This window comes from Pristis pectinata, chromosome 1 (assembly GCF_009764475.1).
Source record: "Pristis pectinata isolate sPriPec2 chromosome 1, sPriPec2.1.pri, whole genome shotgun sequence".
Taxonomy (NCBI): Eukaryota; Metazoa; Chordata; class Chondrichthyes; order Rhinopristiformes; family Pristidae; genus Pristis; species Pristis pectinata.
The window spans coordinates 68,278,904-68,289,355 of NC_067405.1; positions in this window are offsets into that span (position 1 = coordinate 68,278,904).

Sequence of the window (10,452 nt, forward strand, 5' to 3'; positions counted from 1 at the left end):
GCCATTAGTACCAAGGCACAGCAAGCTAGGAATGTGAGAGAGAAGTACACAGAAAGACTTGAAATGATAAAGCACTTTTAAAGAACCTTGGTCTACGTCAAACCGTTTTATAGAGAATTAAGTGAAGTGAATGTTCTCATGTACCAAATTCAACAACTACATTATAAACAAGGAAGACACCTGCAACACCTACTGCAAGGGTTATTACTTGATCATGTAACTTATCATGATACTTTCTTGGGTATGAAGCTGATTAAAATAATTGAATAGAAATGGTTTTGTAGCCGTGGGTGTTGACGTACAGCTGAGACAGGTGGAGGAAGTCCCTTAAATCTCTAAGGCTGGAATCCCCCTCAACCTGATTAAGGTCAGAATGCCCTCTTCACCACCTTATTTATTCTATAACTTGAGGACCCAACCGATGGATCTTTTTTTTTCCCACTCAAACTACCTGACAAGTGAACAGTGTCTGCTGAAACCAACTTAGACAAGTTCCGACCAGGGATCCCAAAATCAGGCAAAGAGAACCACAAAACCTCCCCAAGCCCCCCCTCCCCCAACCCCTCAGTCTGAGACCTTCTATCACTTAGTAGTCTTAGTCCTCCTGAAATTCTTTGCAGTCTGGACGGCTGGGATGGGAGGCCACTCACGAGGTGAGGGTTGGAAGATCCAGTTCCTAACAGCATAGTGGAGGACCAGAAACTATTTTCTTCACTGGCTAGCAGGTGGTCATAAGGTCAGCAACTTGGCGGTTGCTAAGGCATTCTGCTGGTGGCCACCTTCCAACCAGAAACAAAAGTGATACAAGCATTTACTGCCTATAGGCAGATTAGACCATCTAGCCTATTGTTTTCCATTTCAAGGTTTCCTTGATGTTTCTTTGTGCCAGTGGATGGCATTGAGAATAGATGAAGTTGTGTTCATCTCCTTAAGTTCAAAGCCTTACACCAATAAAATCGATTCACAACACTTGTAGGGAAACATTATTAGAATTCAAAATAATATGCCCAGAAGGTAATTTGTGCAGCACCCATTTTGTTTTGGATACTATGTGATCCTGTTTTAACTTTACCCCAAATGGGTAGCATTGGGGGTCATTTCTAGTTAAAAATCGCAAAACTGCACTGGGCACTTTTGTGCTAGTGATGTTTACCTGACATCATTTGACATCAGTGCCCTTTCTGCCTGTGCTGACATAGAGCGGATAGATAGCTTCACACCATGACATTCATGGGACAGTCTCAGTAGAACCTGCAGCAGGCTATTGCGGCCTTTGGGGTTTTTTTTGTAAAGAGCACATTGCTGAAATGGGGACATCTAACTGGGCATTTTCAGAGACACAAGAGAGACTGCAGATGCTGGAAATCTGGAGCAACGCACACAAAATACTGGAGGAACTCAGCAGGGGGAGCGGTGGGGGAGAGGGGTGCTCTTCCCCCTTCCTCTTTATTCCGTCTCCTGCCCTCTTCCCTTCCAGTCCTGATGAAGGGTCTCGGCCCGAAACATCAACTGTTCATTTCCCTCCATAGATGCTGCCAGACCTGCTGAGCTCCTCCAGCATTTTGTGTGTGTTGCTTGAGCATTTTCAGAAGTTGATGTTGTGTGCTCAAACAAGTCCACAGAGTATGTTAGAATTAACAGGGAGTGCTTTCTCCAGTATTTAGCTCCTGCATTTATCACTCAATGGGTGGGTCAGTGGTGACCGCACTTCATTTCTGAGGTGTCATTATGGCTAGCCACTCAAAGTGGGCCAGACACCCAGGGGAAGGAGGCAAAGAATTAGCAAAAATCTTCCTACCAGAGAGGCTTCAGAGAGATGGTATTAACATAGAACATAGAATAGTACAGCACTGGATAGGCCATTCGGCCCTATATTCTTCCTGAAGAGGAATGTTTTCACAGGCTCATGTTTTCCAAAGCTGTTACTGATGAAACATGTGATGTTCTGCGGGAAGACCATCAACCATGTTTTCGTTCCTGCACTGCTCTCAGTGTGGAGATGAAAGTCACAAATTGGCTCCGTTGCAGACCTTTCAGTCAGGATCATGGCTTGCATTGATCTTCCTGTGGCAATGCTGCTATTGATGGTGATATTTTAGGGCCAAGTTGATGAAGATAATAGAGCAATTTGGTAGTGTCAGTCCAACAGATGTTGGTGCCTTCATGACAAAGTCAATGGAGGCATCTTTATGGTCCCTCACTCGGACGATGTTACAATCTAACAGATGCCAGTGTTTGTACTGGGTGCGGGGGGGGGGGCGCGGTTTGTTGCCATGAGGTCTTGTGTTTGTGCCTCTGGTGAACAAATGAACCAGGAGAGGCCAGATGATAAATAAATTCCCATCACATCCCTTCAGATATACATGCTGAATGAGGCACAGTAGTGTAGCGGTTAATGTAACACTATTACAGCGCCAGTGACCCGGGTTCAATTCTGGCCACTGTCTGTAAGGAGTTTGTAGGTTCTCCCCGTGTCTGCGTGGGTTTCCTCCGGGTGCTCCAGTTTCCTCCCACATTCCAAAGATGTACGGGTTAGGAAGTTGTGGGCATGCTATGTTGGCGCCGGATGCGTGGCGACACTTGTGGTCTGCCCCCAGAGCATTCTACGCAAAAGATGCATTTCATTGTGTGTTTCGATGTGCATGTGACTAATAAAGAAATCTTATCTTATCCTTGCTTCAGTTACTGTAAGAGATTGCGCCAACATCTCTGTATTACCTGATGACTTTGACAAGGATTTCTCCATCCCTCCAAGAAACCAGTGGTTCCTGGAGGAGAAAACTCCTGCCACCACTTTCAAGGCTCTTCATATGAGGCACCCCAGCAGGTCTCCTGGCCACCCTGGGAAATAGGCCTCCCTCTTGCTGCATTGACAAGGTTTTCTACATCTTTTCAAAAAAATCAGTGTATCCCTAGCCCTCTCTCCTGCAGCTTTTCTCTCGCCCATGGCAGCAAGTGTTGCTGCTGAGTGGCTGCCATGGAGAGTGTGCCTTTAAGGGTTGATTTGAGTGTGGTCCTTTTGGAAACTGTGGAGGTTATTCTGTGTGTAAACACAAACATTCAGCTAAAAAATGAGGAGACAATTTTCCCAATGAATGCAACGACACCTGAAAAATGTGTACAAAACTCTGGATTTCAACAGAACAAAGTTTTGGAAGAAATATTGAAGAGATATAGAAATGCTTGTCAATGTAATATGCAGCAAGAGGGAGGCCTGTTTCCCCAGGGTGGCCAGGAAACCCACTAGGGTGCCTCATACAAAGAGCCTTGAAAATGGTAGCAAGAGTCTTCTCCTCTAGGAACCACTGATTTATCAGAGGAATGGAGAAATCCTTGTCAAAGTAATCAGGAAATACAGAGATGTTGGGGCGATCTCTTACAGTAGTTGGAGCAAGGATCCATTCATTCATGTGTTATATTCAGCATGGATATCTGAAAGGATATGAAGTGAATTTATATATCATTTGACCTCTCCTGGGTTTTGTTTGAATTATATGGAAGAATTTTTGGCCCTGAATCTTTAAGAAGTGTTTTAAAGGAGAAGCATGCGCTGGGGAGAATTAGAGAGAGGATTTCACATCATTGAATCTTTGACAGCTTGAGGCACAGCTGCTAACAGTGTAGTGATTAAAACCGAGGATGCCCAAGAGGCCAGAATTGGAGGAATAGGTGTATCTTGATGATTCATGGGCTGGAGGAGAATGCAGAGTTAGGGAAAGGCAAGACCAAGGTTTTCAAAACAAGAACAAAATTTTAAATTTTGGAAAATCTAATCACATCTACTGCTTAAATTCTTAACTTCAACTGTCTTACACAAAAGAATTTTTCCTTTGTAGCACTTTTGACAAATGTTGATTACTTTGTGGACTTTTTGAGGAGAAGGCAGAATCTTAAATGAATGCCTCAAGAACCATTAGACTTCTAAACTGCAGAGCATAGAACCAGAGCACAGTACAAAAACATTTACAGAACCAATGTACAGTCTTCGAACTGCTGATTTGGCTTTCAGCAACAGGACAGCATGCTTTTTAATAACAAAATGCATGTAGGTCACTGTGGTTCAGAGGAGAAATACAATCAATTTACTAGTGTTTTATTCTTTAGGCAAGTGACATCATTGCACAAGAAACAGATATATAATTGAAGCCTATTGTTAGGTAAGTGAAAAAAAGAGGGGGAAGGGCGAGTGTGTCTTTTGAAACCCAGTCTGGTTCAGGTCTCTTGAGGATCCCCAATATTAATTACTACCCCATTTGCCGAGTCTCTATGCATGATAATTCCCTCCCTGAACCTCCCCCCACTTTCCTCATTTATCCTCCTTAATTGCTACCTCTTTGACCGAGCTGTTGTTCACCTAACACCGCCTTATGTTGCAGTTTTTATCTGATAACATTCTTGTGAAATGCCTTGCAGCCTTTTATTATGTTAACAGCCCGATATAAATGTTATCTCCACACCAAAGAAAAGATACATTTAAATATTTTTGGAAGTGTGACGACAATCACCACAGTTGCACAACTTCAGTTCGGACTTGGAGTTTCAGAGGGATGGGCTCTAATCAAGCAACTGTGAAAAGTTAGATGAAGTTATTTAGGGAAAATTTAATTGAACGGAGGACAGGGAGGTGCGGTCCCTGCTATGTGTCTCTTTCTATGCACAATTTAACTCTGTATCCCAGGACCCTGTTTAACTCTTATGTACTTCAGAAGCTGAGAATTAGTGTAATGCCAAATAACCTTCAAGCACATAAGTAAATGAAAAACAATGGATGCATCGGTATTGATTGGGATTAGATTTGGCTAATGGGAACATTGCATATTTCTTGACACAGGTCCTCCTACCACAATGAAAGGAGATGTTCAACATTTAGTTGATGAGGAATCCCTGTGGTAGAATAGCAGCTGGAGGTTGGGTGTGTTAACACAAGAACATGAATAGAAGGAGGAAGCCATATGGCCTCTCAAGCCTGTTCTGACATTCAATATCATGCCTGATCCCCTACCACGTCCACTTTCCTGTATAATCCCCATAACCCTTGATTTCCCAAGTGCCCAAAAAACTATCAATCTTGGCCTTGAGCAGACTTACCGACTGGGCAGCTACAACCTGCTGGGATACAGAATTCCAAAGACTCACAATCTTGTGAGTAATGAAATTTCTCCTCATAGCTGACCTGTTATCCTGCCAGGAAAAACAGCCTCTTGGTTTCGAAGCTGCCTAACCCTCTCATTAGAATTTTAATGAAATTGCCTCTCATTCTTACAAGCTAAAGGTTAATTTAAGCTCTCCATACATGCAACCCAGAATAATCTAGCTCACCTTTGTAGCTCCATGTCTGAGGCAAGTTTATCCTTCCTGAGGTTCAGAAACAAAAGTACAATCAGTATTCTGAGTGTATTGTCATCACACTCCCATTTTGATTCCAAATATAACTTAAACGCAATGTTTCAACATCAAAGTGTTTAAACCCTCGGAAGTACAAATGTTTTTCAGACATTAACACAATATTTATTTTGCTCTGTTCTGGGTAGCATAGTGACACAGCTGGTAGAGCTGTTGCCTTAGTTCCAGCAATCTGGGTTTAATTCTGGCCTTTGGCACTGTCTGTGTGGAGTTTGCATGTTCTTCCTGTGACTGCATGGGTTTCCTCCATGTGCTTGCGTTTCCTCCCACAGATGTACTGGTTGGTAGCTTAAGTGGCCACTGTAAATTTCCTTCAGTGTGTCAGTGAGTGGTAGAATCTTCAGGAGTTGATGTACGTGTGGGGAGAATAAAATGGGATTAGTGTGGGATTAACATAAATGGGTGCTTGATGACTGGCATGTGTTTGTTGAGTTGTTGTTGTTGAGGGCTTGTTTCCCTGCTTTATGACTATATGAGTAGTTCTGGTGCCGCTTAGACTGAATCCATTGCCCTGCTAACATTAAGTGAAAATTTACTTCAGCATCAGTCAGGAAAATATGTTATTCTTCTGTCTATAGTCGGCAAGGTGGTAATGTTGCAATACCTTGTACATTCCTTGAACTGGAGAACAGTGATAAGGGTCCCTTGTTCAAACATGGAGCTGTGTGGCAAGGAACCAGAAATTAGGCAGCTACAGAAACACTCCAGTTCATAAAATACACAACACACACACACACACACACACACACACACACACACACACACACACACACACACACACACACACACACACACACACACACACACACCCAGCTAATGAGATGGTTGATCCCTGCAAAGCACCTTTTAATTTGATATGTGTATAAACAAATCCTGTATGTTTGAAATAATTACAGGAAAATAACGGTATTAATTAACATTACGTATTTACATGCAAGGCACTCTGGTGGCATTTGTTGAATGGCAGGAAAGTGATGTGAGCAACAATAATGATATGCAGTATCTCCAATTCAAGACCTTCACCGGAGAAACTCTGAGCTGAAAATCTCCTGATTGGTTTTGTTAGCTGCTTAGTGCTGAGGAAATGGGAGAAGCAAACTGAATTTTAAACTGGGTTAGCTATTTACCTGTCTGCCTGTCAGCCTATCTGCCTGTCCAAATAAATTTGCAAGGGAATTATCTTTGCAAAGACTTTTTGTGGTAGCATTATTACAATAAATTTAGCGATCAACCTGTAAATTACTGCTACAACTATCCCTTCTGAATTATTGACCAGAACATTAAATTGACTTTCAAAGTCTCTTCCTGTAGGGGTTGTGAGATCCTCCAAAGCTACTGATAAATACATGTAATATTAATTGTTAAAAAAAGTGTGTGTCGAATTGCAATCTGAGGTGGCTGTGTCTAATCTGATCTGTTCTTTACCAATCTATCATTTAATAATGGTGGCATGAAATCAGTAAAATTTCAAATTATGAAAAAGAAATTAAGAATATAATTTTGTTTTCAGTATGTCTGCACCTCTCCCCTACCCCCTCTTCCCCCCCATGATAGCTTGAATCAAATTTACAGCTGGTCTAATGCAAGTTAACAGAGCAGTCACCAACAACAGCTGAACCTATTTATATCTGTGAGGGTAATGGGGAAGAAGGTTAACTTACCGTGTGTACACCCTTCAGCTAATGACAAAATGACCAAGGGATGTAGGGTTGTACTCTCCTCCCCAGACAAGATTATCTGTGAGGCTAGTCAGAGATTGGCAAGTAACTCCCCTGCTAATGCTGACTCTCTATCTGCTGCTGTTTTTCACAGGAGACATCTGTTGGGCTTCTAAAGCATCTGCATGTTTCAGGTGGCTAAACCAACTTAATATGCAATGTACGCAGAATAATATGTAGAACTGGTTGGAAAGCTGGAGAAATTTGTCAGTCTTTAATCTCTGATGATTTAAAATCAGACACCAGGGGGCTCTGTAGGCCACCAACATTGATCTCCCCATCTGTAGGTGCACAGCATGAGGCCATTAAAGGGTTTGTGGTCACCTGCACCCGATACCACCATCCTGCCTTTTGTTCAGATTGTTATCAGGGTGGCAGCTATCGACATCATTATATAAATATTTAACTGTCCCCTCTTCAACACTTCTGGAAACATTGACTAATCGGCTCATTTCAAACAGTATTGCGCATCAGAGGATAGTAAATAGAGATACAAAGTGGAGCTTCTTAAAGGTTTTGAATACTGCGAAGAGGAAAAGACTATTTCAAAATAGTTGGCAAGGGAGTGAGAACAGAGATTTAGAGTAATGTTTGAAAGTGAATGTTGAGGCACTGACCACTGTATCTTTTGAAAGAATATATATGCAAAGCAGAATCAAAGCGGAAAAGAATGCAACTGAGGCGTGCACGGCAATGCAATAATTCTGGCTTACTTCAGGAAGAACCCTGCAGAGTCACAATGGGCCAAAGAACCTTTTTCTAGTCCGAACTGTGGTTCAAGGCCGAATTCAAGACAAAGACCCAGCTGCCCCATCTATTCCTTTCTTGTTGGGCTGGATTTCAAGTACCTGTTTTGAAATTGAAGTTTTGATTTAATGGAGGCTACTTTCGAATTGATTAGATTGTATGGGAAAATCTCTGAACTGGAGGATAAGCTGAAAGCTAGCATTTCTGCTTCAGAGTATATTGAACTTGCCCAGAGTCCTCTACTTGCAGGAGTCAGACATTGCATAAAAAGAGATAGTTGTTGTTGTTGGAGGCTGATTATTTCAGAACCAGGACATTGCTGAAAGAGTTCCTCAGGGCAATGTCCTATGCTCAATCATATTCAGCTGTTTTATCAATAACATTTTCTTCATCATAAGGTCAAAATTGTGGATGTTTGCTGTTGCACTGTATTCAGTTCCATTTACAACTCCTTAGGAAAAAAAACATTCGGTGTCCTCATCCTGCAAGACCTGAATACCATTCAAACATTGTGTGAAAAGTGGTGCGTAATCTGTGCTGTACAAGTGCTGGACAATAATCATCCCCAACAAGAAAGAATTTAACTGCATATTCAGATTGGTGTCAACTATGGTGGCAACATTGCCCTGACAGTTTATTCAGTCCTTCTCCTTGTAATGCTCCAAGCTGGAGTGGATCTAACTTCCAGGACCAATGAGAATCTGTTCAACCTGTGTTGCCTCCACAGAACATTGGTCACACCAATCCCAGTGGTTGGACTTCAGTATGCAGATGACACCTGTGCAAGTGTGTGCTTGGAGGCTGAGCACTGAGAAATGAGAGAATGGGCCTTGCAGTTAAATGCACAAACAAAGGTGTTTTACCTATCTACCCCTGCTGTATAACATCACCATCCAACAATAAAGGTCCACAACATATTGTAATATTGACTTTACCACTTCAAAATCCTTGTATTGTCTTGAATCAAGCCCTAAGTCCTGATTTCTCATCAAGTATCATCAGAAATTCATCCCCAGTTTAAAAGAGGTGTGCTTAGAACCACTTGAATAACATAAGTGATTCTGCATCTCACCCACTTTATACCTGAACTGAATGTTCAGTCAAGGCAGAGGCAGCATGATATAATAATTAATATTTTATTCTGATCAGAACCCATGAACCTTTGAGCGAAATCTCTTGGACAGTTTTTCAGCATTTTTTTTCTTGAAAATCCAATACTCTGCATAACCTGAAGATTTTGTTTTTGATGGCTTTGTGATGGTCTCTTTCATATTTCCTTATGACAGAGACGGGGGGGACATGCAGCCAATTGAGTCAATGCCAGCTCTACCCCATCAGTACCATTTCTTGATTTATTTTCCTGTAACATACTCTCACCTCGATTCTCCTCTCACCCACCTAAACTAGGGATAATCTTGACCAACCAGCACATCCTTGGCCCTTCTTAGTTTTCACTTGCATCTTGTTCCTTAATAGCTTTAGTTTCCACACCTATGCTGATGACATTTTGTTGTGTCCACAGACACTCTTTCCCAACTATACAACGATGTGCCACAATATTTTGTGCATATGCCTTGCCAGTGATACAGTGGGTCTTCTGGTATGATGGTAGAATAATCTATAGGATGAAAGTTTTAATTCTCCAATTATGGCTGTAGTGGGCTGTTATTTGACCTGCATTTGAGGGTATTTACTAGTACTAACCCTAAATGTTAGTGAGGGTGACTTTGAAGAGCATATTGAGTGAGTGTGTCTTTGTCTTGTTGAATCTAATTCTGAGTCTGCTAGCATGTGGTCCTTCTGGTTTTATTCTTATTGCTGTGTTCTGGGAAGGAATGTTGTTGGAGCTGTGCTTTCCCAGATGAGCATTTCATCACATTTCTGGTGTGTCTTACAGATGTTGGAAAGGCTTTTGAGAGACAAGAGATGAGTCACTCCCTGCAGGATATCCAATCTCTGACCCACATTTGCAGCCACAGTATATGGCTGGTTGAGTTAAGCTTCTGGTCATTAGTGCCTCTCAAGATGTTAACAGTGGGCTCAATGATGGTAATGCCACTGAATGTCATGGGAGATGGGTGGTCTCTCTCTCTTACTGCAGATAGTCATTGCCTGGCACTTGTGTGGTATCAATGTTCTGTCTATCAGTTGATTTGTGAATGCTGTCTAGGTCTTGTGGCAAGTGGACTTGGACTACTTTATTATCTCAGGACAGCACTGAATATTCTGGATCCATCAGCGAATATTCCCACATCTGACCCCATAACAGAGAGAAATTCATTGATGAATAAGCTGAAGATGGCTGGTCCAAGGAACTGACTGTTTCGAACTCTTGTAGTGATGGCCTGGGGCTGCAGTACTTTCCAAAGCTGGTCTGATTTGAGATTTTAAAGTAGTGCCAGACTTAATCTATCCTTCACATAATTAACTAGCTAGCACAGACTAAACTCAACATTAGCTCAATCAACAGTGGATCAAGTCAAGGATCAGAACATTCAATGTACCATTAACTATAGCCACTTTATTTTAGTTTTTGTCATCTGTCCTAATATCCCTCCCTGTGACTTGATATCAAATCAGAATC